The 14,146-nt window shown below is 41.4% G+C and overlaps 1 non-coding gene across 1 annotated transcript; it reads right to left on the bottom strand.

The window, feature by feature from the left end:
• Positions 1-13,324: 13,324 nt before the first annotated feature.
• Positions 13,325-13,391, bottom strand: LOC112315810 (small nucleolar RNA SNORD82). The gene has a single exon (XR_002975948.1). It is a non-coding gene; the product is annotated as a small nucleolar RNA SNORD82 (small nucleolar RNA).
• Between the last annotated feature and the right edge of the window lie 755 nt (positions 13,392-14,146).

The following is a 14,146-nucleotide window of genomic DNA, read 5'->3' as shown; positions in this document are numbered from 1 at the left end:
TCCATCAGCAGCTGCACACGTCATGGAATTAAAGACCAGGAGCCGTCCGAAATCCAGCTGAGAAAGATGCCGCCCAGCAACTGTTACTCTCGAGACTCTGTGGTCAGGGCCACCCTCCAGGGGGATGGAGGGAGAGGCCGTGGAGGCTGGCTGATCCCCCAGTGCCTTGATTCCCATTCCACGTGCTGTGCGCTCGGGAAAGGTGGGGACTGTGCAGCCAGGAACACCTGACTCTGTATGGATTTGCCACCATTCCTATTCACTGCCCAGGTTGCCTTGGCAAGTTTTTTTTAACCTGTCAGGGTTTGGTCATCCTCATCTCTAAGATAATAATGTCAACCCCCACCCCCCCAAACAAAACAAAAACAAAAACAGAAACGCAGAGTGGGCTTCCATGTGTCAGGAACTATTGTTAAGTGCTTCACGCATGAGCGCATTTAGTTCTTACGACAGCGCTAAGAAGGTATTTTTCTTAGACCTATTTTACAAGTGAGGAAACTGAGTTACAGGGAGATTAAATAACTCGCTCGAGATCGCACAGCTGCTGAGCGGGTGAGTCTAGAGACTTACCCGTAGCACATGGTAGCTTTGAGCCTCCGGGGGAGGTCAGGAAACATCCCACACAGTGGCTCACATTAGAAACTCAACAAATACTGGCATGTTCGTTTTCTTCCTAGTCAATCATGTATGTTTTTTTAAATAAACACTTAGAAGGATGCTAGTATGTGCCTGAAGCCATGCCAGATAATAACAGATGACATTTTTATTCTCTACTGCCTCATTTCCTTCTCCTAATTCTCAGCACCTTTGACATCACAGCTGCTATCATTAGGGGCCTCTGCCCTTGCAGTTCCCTTTTCTGGAAATGCTTTCCCCCTGGTTGTCCACGTGGTTCACGTCCGTGAGAGGCCTTCCCTAACCTCCCTATCTGCAAAGCAGCACGCCAATATGCTTAAGAACTAGTCAATAAGGCAGGGCTTGTAGTGGTTGATTTCAATCGTGTACGACTTCAGCAAGGCACCTTGGGGTCAGCCTACCGCTAGTATCATCTGTTAGTGGTAAGTCACAAATTAATGTGGCAAGACTGAAACAGCCTTGTGTGAACAAGGATGGGACTGAGTGGGCCTTCAAAATGCAGTGGATACACAGTAGCCCTCTCTAGCGAAGGAGAAGTAAAAGAAGGAGGATGGAGACAAAGTAACAGTTATCTCCCCTCTGGCCATGCTGAAGAGCAAACAGGTCACAGGGCATGGAGACCAGGACTGACTAATAGAGACAAAAGAAGCTATTTTGACTGAAATTGAGTGGAAGAGGGAATTGCAGGTCATGTCTAAGATTTTGTGCATTGGAAGAGGCCTGGGGCGCTGGGACACTGTACACCGAAGCTACGCAGCCCAGATTTCTTAGGACCACCTGGGAAAAGGGATAAAGCTCCAATGTGCAGACTGGAGTCACCCCCAAATTCCCCATCTCCAGAGTACGTCATGCAGTCTATATGGCTAGTTCTTAATAGAGTATTTTCTGCTGGTTAAATGTCTTTTTAAAAAAAATAAATAAATAAATTCACTGGGATAATGTTGGTTAATGAGATTATATAGATTTTAAATTCACATTTCTATGATGCACGATCTGCATATTGCATTGTGTGCCTCCCACCCAAAGTCAAATCATCTTCCCTCACCACGTATCTGGCCCCCATTTACCACTTCTAACCCCCTTTTCGCTGGTAACCACTATGCTGTTGTCTGTGTCTACGAGTTTTTGTTTGAAGATGTGGTACATACATACAATGGAATACTACTCAGCCCTAAGAAAAAATAAAATAGCCATTTACGGCCACGTGGATGGACCTCACACACATCATGCTAAGTGAAATAAGTCAGTCAGAAAAAGTTAAGAGTCATACGATTCAGTCACATGTAGGATATAAAACAAAGTAACAAACAAGAAAAGCAAACAAACAGAAACTCACAAATTTCTTAAAATAACTCTTGTCAAGGGGGCTTTTATTTCTTTAAATAACTCTCGTCAATTTCAGATTTGCAGGAAGCCTCTGAAGGCAGATTAGATGCCCAACGGTTTCCCTCAAAGACGATGTCCAGAGAGACTTTGTGGAAATCTGTACCGAGTACAACCGGATGATTCTGGATACACTCCAGTGCAGCATCAGCTTCCAGGGTGGAAGTTATCATATCGTGTTATAATTGTTAGTTTCCCTGACGAGCTTGCCTGCTGAACTGGGAGCTCCCTGAAGTCCAGGAAATGATGTGTGATTCATCAGTGTTTCCACAGCACCTTGTACAATGCTTGGCACAGAGAATATTTATAGTATGGTTTTCACTGGTGAATGAGTCATGGCATTCTTAAATGGTGTTGCCTGCCTACCTTATCTAAAATCCATTTTCCCTCAAAGCTATATGGTCTTTCACCAGCCTTACTTTCTCTTATCTATGTATTCGTAAAATGAGGATAGTGCATCAATCAGTTCTTGACATGAATCATTTCAGCTGACATATCTCAGACAGGCCCATCTTGCAAACACGAGCTGTGGCTGGCGGCATTGGCTGGCTGGGTTGTAATAACTGTCTACAGCCCAAAAAAGAATTGAAAATTCAGTTCTTTCTTCTGTTGAATATTCTACCTGTTCTCAGAGTTGTTCCTAAGGAAGTCTTTAAAAAATATATCCTTACTGCTCTGGACCCCGAGTAGTCAAATATTTCAGCCTATCAGAGGTTTAAAGAAAAATCCACCAAGTCACAGTGGTGATCGCTATTTTAGGACAGCTGACCAGTGTCTTGATGTCCAACACCTAACTATCCAATAAGGGCTCTTTCACGAAATTCCAAATCCCATTGTATTTTGCTCTTATGGCCTGGAAGGCTGGGTTAAAGAGTCACATGCTATCGATTTGGTGTCCAGGTGGACCTGCTACTGGGTTGGCCTCTGGGTGACAGACAGAGGAAGAGAGTGACCAGAGAACAAATGACTGTCCGATCTTCAAAATCAGGACCCGGCCCCCATGCCGACAGCTATCAGCTCCAGCCTGTCCAGTTGCCCTTGCTGACAGCCACATGGCAATGTTGTGATGAATTGTCATATCTGATTGACCCAGTGAAAGGAGGTCTTTTGTTCATTTCTATTTTCTGGAGGAGATAGACTTGGAGGCAACTACAGGGCTTTCTGGTAGCAAAGAAGCGGGAACTCTGCATTGGATCCAGGAAAGTTTCCCATTTCCCACGTCTCTCAGGGAGAGAGCCAGCAAGGTGGGGAATTCATCTGCCAACGTGGCGGGTACTGACTGGGAGGAGTTTGAGTTGGGAGGCATCTAGACAAGCTGAGGTTCAAGTCCCAGCTCCCTACTCACCGGTCATCCAACTTCAGTCAAGCTAAAATCTATGTTTTGTTTCTCCATCAGTGAAATGAAGATAATGACAGTGCACGCTGTATACCATCATTAAGAAGATTAAATGAAATAATAATGAAGGGAAAATGGTTGATGGTTCCTGGCACACAGTAAGTATCTAATAAATATTGGCATTTAATAAGAATTATTCCCATTATGATTTGAGATGTGTGACCACATATTTTATTTTGTATACCAGAACCTAGCATATCACCTGATCCTTAGTTGATACTTGACTTTGTTTTATTCAAAGCTTCTGACAGATTCCAGAGAAGACTTTCGTTTCCTTGAGGATAAGATGCCGCTACCTACACTAACTCCATGTTATTGTGTGCAGGACACATGGCAATTTACAATGAAGACCCTCGCTCAGTCTTTATGAATGAGGCAAGCCACCAGAGATAGTATTGGCTGTTCTAGAACATTTGGAGAGGGGCTGGAGGTTAAACCGATTGCCAGCTTCCAATGATTTGACAGTCATGCCTATGTAATGAAGTTCTCATCAAAAACCGATGGGATAGGGTTTGGAGACGTTTGGGGTTGGAGATTCGGGAAGGGTGGAGTGCTTGGGGAGGGCATGGAAGCTCCACGCCCTTTCTTCTTGTCTTGCCCTGTGCATCTCTCCCACCCAGCTGTTCCTGAGTTATACCCTTTAATAAGAAACTGGTAATCTAGTGAGTAAATGGCTTTCTTGAGTTCTATGGGCCACTCCAGCAGATTAATTGAACGCAATGAAGGGGCGGTGGGAATCTCTGATTTACAGTCACTCAGTCAGAAGTACTGGTAACAACCTGCGCTTGTGATTCTTATCCTCAGTGAGAGGGATTCATTGGCACCTCCAGTTGGTAGCCAATTGGTCAGAAGCACAGTAACAACCTGGGATTGGGACTGGCATCTGAAGGGGTAGAGGACTGACTTGTAGCACTGAACCCTTAACCTGTGAATCTGATGCTATCTCCAGGTAGAGGGTGTCAGAATTGAGTTGAATTCTCAGACACTAGTGGGGGTGCTTGGTATTTTGTAGGAAGCCCCATCCCCTAACACACACATTGGAAATGCGTCCAGGAACCTAATTTACATACGCATCACAAGCCAGCTGTGGGCTCTGCTTCCTGGATCCTCGCTCCAGGAACCTGGCTGGCAGTTCACCCACCATCTAAACATCACTAGTAACTGCAGGCAGGGAGACAGCAACGTAGAAAACAGAGCACTGGTTCTTACAGCTTCCACCAGAAGCCATGCCTGTCATTTCCGCTCACATTTTACTGGTCAAAGCGAGTCATAGAGGCATACATAACATCAAGAGAGCCGTTCTGACGTTCGCCCAGAGGGAGCCCTAAGGCTGTTTGGTAAAAAGCATTCATGATGACCACAATCTGCTTCAGTCTTCTGAATAGCACTTACTACTTACTGCCTGAAATTATATTCGTTCCTTCTTCACATGGCTATTTTCTGGCTCCTCGCCAGAACCTAAGTCTCTGGAAGGCAAGGGCCCAATCTTTCAAGTTTACTATTGTACCATTAATACCTTGAACAGTACCTAGAACAGAATAAATGCTCAATACATATTTGTTACTTGTTAGAAGGTTGTTGAAAATAGCAAGACGGTTCCCATTAGAAAAAGAGCTCTGGAAACTTTCATAGCACTGTAATTCAACAATCTTTAACCACTGATCTATTAAGTGTATTCACTCATTCTTTTACTCGTTACTTAGTGAACGTGACCAAGTGTGTATTCTGTGACAGGCACTGTGCTCAGTGCTGTGAACAGCATGATGAATGAGACGCAGTTCTTGACCTCAAGGCTCTAACAGTCCAGTTAAGGAGACAGACAAGTGAACAAATACATGCAATACAAAGTGGTCACCCCCGAAGGAGAAATGACAGATTCTCTTTGACTTACTGAAGAGGTGCTTTGCTCCCTCCCAACCCCCGCCCCGGACTGTATACAATAAAAGTACAGATTTAGACCAACTTAATACACCCATCGATTTGGATATATCTCTCAGGGCTTCAATGCTAACAGTGTTGTCTGAATACTCCATCAAGAGAAATTTGTTCAATTTTCCAGATGTGAGCTTATAAAGCATCTCTCATTGAGGGAAGGGAAACAGGCAGTAGAGAGAATGGGGAAGTGAACACATTCTCTGGTATCGCATGAAAGCAGAGATTTGAAAGATCCAGCATCTGCAGCTTATCACTGGCTAAACAGTAGGTGCTGCTTTGCGGTTTGCCAGCTGTTCCTCCTCACTGGATCCACTGCCTCAGAAATGCAGTGTGGTCAAGGCAGAGAAGAGAAGCCACCAGGAAGGAAAACTGCTCGCCCTTGTAACCAAGTCTCAGCTGGAGTCCCAGACCATTCCAGCTTGCAGAGACATAAGAGGTCATGCAGAATCCCAATTTTATTCTTATTGACAAGAACATAAACACCTAGAAAGGTTCAGAGATCCAGGACAGGAAGCACTTAGCAATAGAATAATTGATTCTCTTTGTTCTCTTAGCCTAAATAAGCAGTAATTTCTCTCTCTCCTTTTAAAAGATTTTATTTATTTATGTTTAGAGAGAGGGGAAGGGAGGGAGAAAGGGAGGAAAACATCAATGTGTGATTGCCTCTTGTGTGCCCCCTACTGGGAACCTGGCTCGCAACCCAGGCACGTACCCTGACTAGGAATCGAACTGGTGACCCTTTGGTCGCAGACCAGTGCTCAGTCCACTCAGCCACACCACCCAGGGCTTTCTCTTTTTTAAAAAAAATCAAGAATAGTCATTTTCTCCCTGTAATTTCTGAAAGAAACACCACCAGTAATAAGAGCAGCGAGTCAATGTTACACATTTCATCTCACAGACATATTGCCAGAATTTGTTAAGGGGACATGTGTACACAGCCCATGGTTGTTGGCAAAGAAATATTGTCAAGTGAGATAAGACAAATCAGGAAAGAGAGAAAACAGCATATTCTTGTCTTTATTAGCCAGGGCATAATTAAGACCCTATAGGCTGAATGAATCACAGGGTTTACATATCTTTATATAACTTGAAAAAAAAATGGCCTACAGAATAAATGTAAAACAGGAAAACTATAATTTTTTTTCATGAAAATCATGTAAATATTTACATCATGAATCAAATATTTACTCTTAAAAATTATTGTGTCAGGTGGTCATGAAAAGGTGCCCCTCCGATCTCCTGCCACAGGGAACAAAGGTAGCTAAAGATCTCACCTGCTGGCCCCACTGTATCCACATTAATTTATCAGTGCAGATCCACCGTGGTATCTGTAGTTAGGCCAAGTTTAGCCCATGACTGAGCACAACAGAAATACTAACACAGTCCCATTGAAGCTTCCCGTGGGTCACTTAAGTTTGAGGACTAACATCAGCCTGGCTGACCCTTTGGAACTACACTACTGTCTGACACGCTTCTTACCCATACCTTCTCCCTCTCCTTCAAAGTTGTGGACCTTCTCCAACTCTGTCTTTAACCTACACAGGTGTTTCCCCCAATAAATCTCCTGTACAGCTGATTACATCTACTTCCCAAAGAACCCAAATTCACACATGTGCATGTACATGTGTGTGCATTCCAGCTTCACTGTGAGCACTGACAATGTTTGCCTGCTGGGTAACCCACACATGGATATAACAGAATGTAAAGATAATTACTTTTAATCACACTTAACACTGAATCCTGGATGCATGAGCTTAAACATAATTTAATCTCTATAGTCAGCCCAGAAAAAAAAATTCAGTTATTGAAAAAAATCTCTATAGCTCTTATCTTCTTGTCCATAAGGATATTCATCAGTGGGGATGCTGATAAGATATCCTACAAGAATTGTCACATTTAAATAAACACCTTATTTGACAGTGATTTATAAATCATAAATTATTAAATTTTCGTTTAATTTTTTATGCTACTAGGCCAAGGTTATATTCATGGTTGTCTTTAAAAAAAATAGACTTGCAATTCAATATGCAGGATTCACCATATAAATCTATCACCACTGCCCTTCAACTCTCTTTGAAAGGATACTATTTTTATTTTTTTAACACATAAAAACTCCAAAAGACAAAGAGAGAAGATGGGGAAAAAATGAACATTTTGGGAAAATGGTGAGTAAAGAGGCAGTGACCGCAAGACCAGAGCAGAGCAAGCTACAACTTGGTGCCTCAATGGGGGTACTGAGTAAGGATTCCCATTTCACCTCCAGAAGTCTTGAACTTGCAGCCTTGAAGGAGATGAACTAGGACTGACAGGGTAGCAAAGAAAATTTAGGACTATTTGTCTATTTAAACCATGGATGTGTATGGGTCCTTGAAATTGTCGAATTAAAACAAAATACCTTGTCCAAATATAAAATATCTCCCCTTTATATGGATATAAGAGGTTATGCCACAGGTACGTATTTTATAATCCGGTATTTTTTGAAACTAAAACTGAAATAAATGTAGGTATTTTAAATAATACTAAATGAGTGACATTGTATTCTCTCTTTCATTAACTAGTTTTACACATACATTTATATGTGGGTGTAGTACTTGGTAAATCAGGCTGCAACAGTGTCAGATTCCTCATAACATTTAACAAGCAAAACTGCTCAGGCATTCCGCTGGTACAGCGCAATGCACCAACATTTTGCATTTGAAGGATGCACTTTTATTACTATCGATCCCAGCTATGAAAATCATAAACATCAATGTGGTGAATTCACTCCTCCCTCAGACTTGACACAATGGTGGAACTAATTCGGTTACTTAAATCAAAATTTAATCATAAGGGTATGCTTGGCAAAGCAAACCTAATAGAAAACAAAAATAGACGACATGAAAAGTAAATTGCAGGGGAAAAATGCCAGGTAGTATTTTCCAATGTTTAACTTTCTTCTACAAATATTAACTCCTACGTTTGTAAAATCAATCCCTTATAGAAACAATTATATTCATTTATCTGAATAATTTTAAAAGTTGTATATTCCAAGAAGACTTAGTTTTTGCATGTTTTCCCAACTGATGGGCCAGAGGTAGTTGTGTACGCTGCTTATCTCCTAACAAAAACTGCTGAGCATTAAAAATTTAAAGCTAGCTCTTCGTAAACAGATCTGGACTCTTGATAAAGGACTATACATTGATTTATTTACTCAGCAAGCATTTATGAAGGACCTCCTATGTGTTGGACATGGTCCTTGGCACTGCGGATACACATGCTTCTTGTGGATGTTGAGCTGTTCCAGTCCACAATATTCTGCAAAATGTCACTTGGTTTGGCTTTTCAGTCCTCGAATTTTGCTAATTTCACAAAGCTGTGAGTTAACGGGAATAATAATTCAGGGCTTTCCTACAACAGAGCGTGAACACAGCCAGTAAAATGGGACATGCCTCCCCAGTGTGAAACCCGCCAGGGAGTGTGGCTCAGGCCCAGTGATCAGCCATTTGTATTATTTCATTTACTCCTGACAATGACCCCCATTTTATAAACATTTAATCCTAACAATGATACCCCCGTTTTATGGATGTAAAAACTGAAGTGAGCCCTCTCTGTGGGCACAGAGTTGAAATTTTTCTGTGTTCCTATCCAAATCCAGCTGCCTTCCACTTACCCTTCAGGTGTCGTTTCAATTCCTGTTTCCTTGGGTATCTCTGCTGTGGGGGAGCTTTGCCGCAGAGCCCCCATCCACCACGGATGAAAATGAATCTCCTGAGAGATGTGACCTGCTTGGGGAGGAAAGGTAGCTGATCTCTCAAAGGAGAAGGGCCAGGAGCCTTTTCCTCAATGGGCTTTTATTGGGTTCAATTTGCACAGGAATACAGGTAAAGCTCATCAATCATTGTCAGGCAGTAAGGATCAAACAATAGATAACATACAAAGAACTCTTGAGGGCTTATTCTGAGTCAGGGTCAGTTAGCTAAACGGCTGAGATTTTGGGAAACAAACTCATTTCAGGCTTGGACCCTTATCATTTAAATTGAGGGTATTAGCAAAGCAGGTTTCACAGGATTTTATGCATTTTTTCTTAGGCTGGAGGGGAACCTGTCCTTTCCAGCACAGGACTGCACCGCCCTCTGTCATTGTTTTGGGCTTAAGTCAGGCAGGGGAAGTAAGGCAGCCAAGAGATTAGGAGACTTCTTGCAGATAGAATGAGGACTCAGGCCATGTCAAAGCTGAGGGTTGAGGGTCCATCACCCCCTTTTTCTATAGCCCCCCAAGTCCTTCCCTGTGGGCCTCTTTGTGACCATGCCTGTCTTTGGTCATCCCTCCCTTGAGGAATTTTACCTGTCATTGGCTAACTGGTCAGGCTCAGGGCCAAGCAGGGTGAAGTAAAGTGGGCAGAAGTGGGACCCCTGCCAGGGAGATAAGCTTTGTCTCCTTAGTGGCTTATGGTCTCAAGGTCTCTGACTCAGCCTTAGCCGTGGTGGGGGGGTGGGGGGTGGGGGGTTACAGCTTCTGAAACCAGGCAGGGCAGTTCCCAACACTCTGCCCTCTCTAAAAGTTCATTATCACAGTGTACACTGGCTCTGTGACGATGGCAGGGTTGTCTCACTACCTGTCTGTGCTTTCCTGAGGGCAGAAATTGTACTACGTGCTTTGTTCACTCCTGTAATTCTTGGGCCTGGCACGGTGCTGAACAACAAATACGCAATGGACCAAGAAATGTGCAAAGGGACTTGGTTCTGTGCAGTTCCAAAACTGGTGCTTTAACCAGCAGAACCATTTCGATGCCACTGAACTTTCACCGACAATTACAGACAATTGTGGAGTTTTTGCTTGCGAGGTAAACATGAGTTTGTTCATTTTCCTCTGTGTGTGTGTGTGTAGGTGATTCTGAAAGTTATTATTGGGGCTGAATTTCTGCAGGTAAGCCTCACAGACATAAAATTATGGTGGAGGATGAAAAGAACTCTTTTTTCTCCCTAAATCCTGGATTTACTCTAACAGTTTAAATAATTTAATTAGTGTTTGTATTACTTTAGAATAATGACTATAGCGATTAATATTTCTCTGCATTCATTTACTGAAAAACAATTGTCTACAGACCTGCTCACTCCCATTTCTTTTGACCCCTTCTTTCTCCCTTCTTATCCTCCACCCTTTCTTTTTTTTTTTTCTACCCACAGCAAACACTAAGGAGTTTTATGACTTTGGAGGAGGTTATTTCTCTGAGACTTCTTCACCTACAAAATGGGGATGATGCCATCCAGGATACTGAGGTAAAAATTAAGTAACCTAATGTATGCAAAGAACCTAGCTTATGGTATCTCCATTATCTCCCCATCCATCATCAAATGTTAACGAGAACTTATACACAACAGTATGGTCCTAGGCTACGGTTTCCCAAAGATGAATATAGGACATAACTTCTGTCCCTGAGGAACAGCAAATATTCTCAGAAACAGAGTAGGGTGGGGTGGGGTTTGTTTCGCTTTTTTGTTTATTTTCTTTGGACTTGCCTGTAAATTTAGACTCAGGTAGCCATTCTGACTGAAGATAAGTAGAAATCTCTAAAAGGTTATATAGCTTTTAGCATCCAGATGTTAAATTCTCCTCTCTGCCGAACAGCGTGAATTCCTTTGTTCTGAGGAACAGGCAATACTCCTCCACTGCCAAGATGTGTCCTTGCTCGCAGTGGGGGAGGAAGGAAAATAGAGATGCCCCATGAAAACGGTCATGATGAAACCCTTCAATGGCTCCCCAGTGCTGTCAGAGGCCAAGGCCAAGGTCCTGCCAAGAAGAGCACTGCAGACTCAGTGGTGTGCCTGCTGGGTTTAACCAACACACCTATTGATTCCAATGTGTGCTACAGCATGACGAAGACAGGCTGAGTGGATGTGCTACGAAACACAGTAACTTAGAAATCAAAGACTAGACTATGGATTTCTTGACTCAAATGGTTAAATTTTTGCATACGAATGCACGGTGGTAAGAGAGAACTCATTCTCTCCCAGAAGAGGTGGAAGTAGGTCTGTCACTTTTCTTGGGCAGGAAAATGAAGCTAACTCCTTAGTCTTGTAAGGCTGTGGTTTTTCTTTCTACTTAGTAGTGTCTTTAATAATATAGGCTCCAAAGTCAGACTGGGTAAGTCTGATTCCTAATTCTGCCAGTTATTAACTAGGTGATTGTGACAAGCTATTCAATATTTCTCTGTCTGACTTTCTTGTTCTTTTCTTTCTTTCTTTTCTTTTTTTTTTTTTAGCAACCTACAGACTTTATTTAGATCTCACCAGTTCTTTCCTAGTGTCCTTTTCCATTCCAGGATGCCATCCAATGTCTCACATTGCATTTAGTTTTTATATCTTTCTAAAGCTCTTCCTATATGGGACAATTCCTCATTTTTTTCATGACTTTGATACTTGAAAAATTATGTTTTATTTTTCAATTACAGTTGACAGACAATGTTATGTTAGTTTCAGGTGTACAACGTAGCAATTAGACATTTATACAACAGAAAGCGATCACCCGGTAAGTCTAGTACCCATCTGGCACCATACATAGCTGTTACAATATTATTGACCAATGACCGCAACACTTCTAAAAACTACTGGTCAGTTAGTCAGTAGACTGTGTCTCAGCTTGGGCTTTTCTGGTGTTTTCTCATGATTGTATGGAGATCATTCATTTCGGGCGAGAATAGCGTGGAAACGCTGTGCCTTTCTCAGTGCATCCTGTCAAGGGGTACAAGCTGTCACCTCTCATACATCTTGTTGACAGTGTCAACTTTGATTACTTGCTTACTTATTTTCATCATGTACAATTACTAGTTTTTCCTCTACTTAGTAACTCTCTTGGGGAATACACTGTATTTGAGATTTTCTTCATCTTTAGAGATGATAACATTAGTCATGATTAACTGATAGAATTCCTTGGGAAGGTTAAATGAGCTGATTCGTGTGGAATCACTAGGAAAGTACCCTGCACATAGTAAACCCCCAGTAATGTGAGCTATTATTACTGCCCAGAAGGAGGAAATAATAGTACGATTCCACATCATTGTCATTAGGGTCCAACAAAATCATGGGTGGGTGCGGGATATCTCTTTAAACTACAAAGTACTAAGTTATTACAAGGTATTAGCACTTTCCTAATTATTTTTACACATCTCAGTGATTAGAGTGTCTCAATAGCTCTTATTTTCATTATCACTAACTTCTGTAGAACGAGTGGGTTGGCACACACCATTATCTAATTTCCACTTCAGTTTTGACATGCCCTCACATCCCAGTAGTCAAACAGCAGCTGATTTAAAGAGCACATTTTAAGCGTACTGCGAGGTGTGGCTTACGATTTCCTATTTGGATTTTTACAAAAAAGTCTATCCTACTAAATTACTGCCACCATTTGGGGGAGAGGGGAACGCGTCAAGGTTTAACTAGTTAGCACCATTAGAAAAAGTTGTATTTATGATATGGAGACAATGAGCAGGGCAGTAAACCACTCACTCATTAGTTAGTCATCCTTTATTTAATTTCATTTAGTGAGTTTTTGCTGAACAATCTCCACGTATATCATATTCTGACCAAACAGAGGTAGTGGGGAGAGACAAAACAGTCAACAGATAGAGTAGCTACCCTATCTTCATATTTACATACAAAAAGTATTTATAGTTCATTTCTCAATATTATCTTCTGCCATTTTAACATCCTTAGGCCTGCTTCTTGTTTCCCTTTGAAATGCTTTCCAATGGATTTCCAAGTGAAATCTATAAAAAATATCTGAAGGTTTATAAGGAGAGACTATTCCCTCTTTCTCTATAGTTATAGAAAAACAAAAGACATCCCCCTACACCACTTCTGAAAAAGTAGTGATTTGAAAAATTTACAGTACATTAAGTACTATATTTCAGTCCATTGTGGAGATTTAAATGAAAACGTAAAATCCTACTATTTCTTTTTTTATTTTTATTTTTTTCTTTCTCCCCCCCCTTTTTTTTCCCATCAGCCCATTGCAATGTAACATCAGGTTTCAGTATTAAGTCCCTTTGTTGTTCATCACTTGTCTATCACTTGTTTTTGCTATTAATAATGTCCTCGACAATACAGCATCGGCATAAGGATACACAGATAACACAGAATAGATTCCAGATACAGACCCACCCATACATGGCTAATTAATTGCTGACAGATTTTCCATGGTGACTCTTTAAAGAGAGGATGGTTGATTTAATAAATGATGTTAGAATGTCTGGATGTCCATTTGCAAAAACAAGCTGAATCTTGACTCTTATCTCACACCACTTGCAAAAATTAGTTCAAAATAGATCTAGAGATCTGTATATGAGCCATCTAAGTTCTAGAAGAAAACATAGGAGGACATCTTTGTAACCCTGGATAAGGTAAACTTCTCTTAGGACAGAAAAAGTTAAGCCATAGAAAAACAATTTGATAAATTTGACTTCATAAAAATGAAGCACTTTTGTTCTTTTTAAGACACTACTAGAATGATAAAAGACCAGTCACAGATTAGAAGAACACACTTGCCAAACATGTATCTAATAAAAGACTGGTATCCATAACACATAAAAGTCTCTCAAACCTCAACAAGAAAACAAATGAATCAATAAAGATACATGGATGACAAATAAGCAAATTAAAAGATGGTCGACATCATCCAGCCTTCAAGACATGCAACCTAAAACTATGAGGAAATACCACTATGCACCTGGTAGGATGGATAAAACTTTTTTAAAAATAAAACAACAACCAGTGTTGCAGAGCATTTGGAGCTTTCATATTTTTCTAATGGAAGTACAAA

Source organism: Desmodus rotundus, chromosome 8 (genome assembly GCF_022682495.2).
Source record: "Desmodus rotundus isolate HL8 chromosome 8, HLdesRot8A.1, whole genome shotgun sequence".
Classification (NCBI taxonomy): Eukaryota; Metazoa; Chordata; class Mammalia; order Chiroptera; family Phyllostomidae; genus Desmodus; species Desmodus rotundus.
This window is presented reverse-complemented; position numbering and strand designations above follow the sequence as displayed.